The following is a 2,500-nucleotide window of genomic DNA, read 5'->3' as shown; positions in this document are numbered from 1 at the left end:
AAGTGACGGTGAAAAATGGCCCGAAAACAGTCCAGCGGCAAGCGGAAACGGCTAACGTTGGGCAAAAGTGACCCGAAAACAGTTCAGCTGGGGGAAATTAAGCGGAAGCAGCCAAGCGTTGGGCAAAACCAAGCGGATACGGCCAAGAGTCGGTGGAAAATGGCCCGAAAACAGTCCAGCGGCAAGCGGAAACGGCTAACGTTGGGACAAAGTGACCCGAAAACAGTTCAGCTGGGGAAAATTAAGCGGATGCAGCCAAGCGTTGGGGAAAACTAAGCGGATCCGGCCCAGAGTCGGTGGAAATTGGCCCGAAAACAGTCCAGCGGCAAGCGGAAGCGGCTAACGTTGGGCAAAAGTGACCCGAAAACAGTTCAGCGGGGGAAAACTAAGCGGATGCGGCCACGCGTTGGGGAAAACTAAGCGGATACGGCCAAGTGTTGGGGAAAAATGGCCCGAAAGCAGCCCAGCGGCAAGCGGAAGCGGCTAACGTTGGGGAAAAGTGACCCGAAAACAGTTAAGCGGGGGAAAACTAAGCGGATGCGGCCAAGTGTCGGTGGAAATTGGCCCGAAAACAGCCCAGCGGCAAGCGGAAGCGGCTAACGTTGGGCAAAAGTGACCCGAAAACAGTTCAGCGGGGGAAAACTAAGCGGATGCGGCCACGCGTTGGGGAAAACTAAGCGGATACGGCCAAGAGTCGGTGGAAATTGGCCCGAAAACAGTCCAGCGGCAAGCGGAAGCGGCTAACGTTGGGCAAAACTGACCCGAAAACAGTTCAGCGGGGCAAATTTTTGAAATTTTTTTGAAATTTTTTTGAATTTTTGAAATTTTTGAAGTTTTTTTGGGTTTTTGGACTTTTTTTGAATTTTTGAATTTTTTGAATTTTTTTGAATTTTTTTGAATTTTTTTTGAATTTTTGAAATTTTTTTTTTTTTTTTGAATTTATTTGATTTTATAAATTTTTTGTGATTTTTTGAGATTTTTTTGAATATTTTACATGGGTGATTTTGACTTGGGGGATTTTCAGGGGGTGGTAACCCTGGGCGTGGCTAGAGCCTCAAAATGCATATTCCCCTATAGGGGGGCAAGGTTTTCAAAAATGGGTGCCCCCTCATGTACACGCGCGTGGGTGTACATGGCCCCGTCGGTGCCAGCGTGGGTGGAAAATGGCCCGAAAACAGCCCAGCGGCAAGCGGAAGCGGCTAACGTTGGGCAAAACTGACCCGAAAGCAGTATAGCTTGGAAAATTAAGCGGATGCAGCCAATTGTTGGCGAAAACTAAGCGGATGCGGCCAAGTGTCGGTGAAAAATGGCCCGAAAACAGTCCAGCGGCAAGCGGAAACGGCTAACGTTGGGCAAAAGTGACCCGAAAACAGTTCAGCTGGGGGAAATTAAGCGGAAGCAGCCAAGCGTTGGGCAAAACCAAGCGGATTCGGCCAAGAGTCGGTGGAAAATGGCCCGAAAACAGTCCAGCGGCAACCGGAAACGGCTAACGTTGGGACAAAGTGACCCGAAAACAGTTCAGCTGGGGAAAATTAAGCGGATGCAGCCAAGCGTTGGGGAAAACTAAGCGGATCCGGCCCAGAGTCGGTGGAAATTGGCCCGAAAACAGTCCAGCGGCAAGCGGAAGCGGCTAACGTTGGGCAAAAGTGACCCGAAAACAGTTCAGCGGGGGAAAACTAAGCGGATGCGGCCACGCGTTGGGGAAAACTAAGCGGATACGGCCAAGTGTTGGGGAAAAATGGCCCGAAAACAGCCCAGCGGCAAGCGGAAGCGGCTAACGTTGGGGAAAAGTGACCCGAAAACAGTTAAGCGGGGGAAAACTAAGCGGATGCGGCAACGCGTTGGGGAAAACTAAGCGGATGCGGCCAAGTGTCGGTGGAAATTGGCCCGAAAACAGCCCAGCGGCAACCGGAAGCGGCAAACGTTGGGCAAAAGTGACCCGAAAACAGTTCAGCGGGGGAAAACTAAGCGGATGCGGCCACGCGTTGGGGAAAACTAAGCGGATACGGCCAAGAGTCGGTGGAAATTGGCCCGAAAACAGTCCAGCGGCAAGCGGAAGCGGCTAACGTTGGGCAAAACTGACCCGAAAACAGTTCAGCGGGGGAAAACTAAGCGGATGCGGCCACGCGTTGGGGAAAACTAAGCGGATGCGGCCAAGTGTCGGTGGAAATTGGCCCGAAAACAGCCCAGCGGCAAGCGGAAGCGGCTAACGTTGGGCAAAACTGACCCGAAAACAGTTCAGCGGGGGAAAACTAAGCGGATGCGGCCACGCGTTGGGGAAAACTAAGCGGATACGGCCAAGAGTCGGTGGAAATTGGCCCGAAAACAGTCCAGCGGCAAGCGGAAGCGGCTAACGTTGGGCAAAACTGACCCGAAAACAGTTCAGCGGGGGAAAACTAAGCGGATGCGGCCACGCGTTGGGGAAAACTAAGCGGATACGGCCAAGTGTTGGGGAAAAATGGCCCGAAAACAGCCCAGCGGCAAGCGGAAGCGGCTAACG

Source organism: Carex rostrata, chromosome 10 (assembly GCF_964058835.1).
Source record: "Carex rostrata chromosome 10, lpCarRost1.2, whole genome shotgun sequence".
In the NCBI taxonomy this organism is placed as follows: domain Eukaryota; kingdom Viridiplantae; phylum Streptophyta; class Magnoliopsida; order Poales; family Cyperaceae; genus Carex; species Carex rostrata.
The sequence above is the reverse complement of the archived record's forward strand: the minus strand, read 5'-3'. Positions refer to the sequence as shown.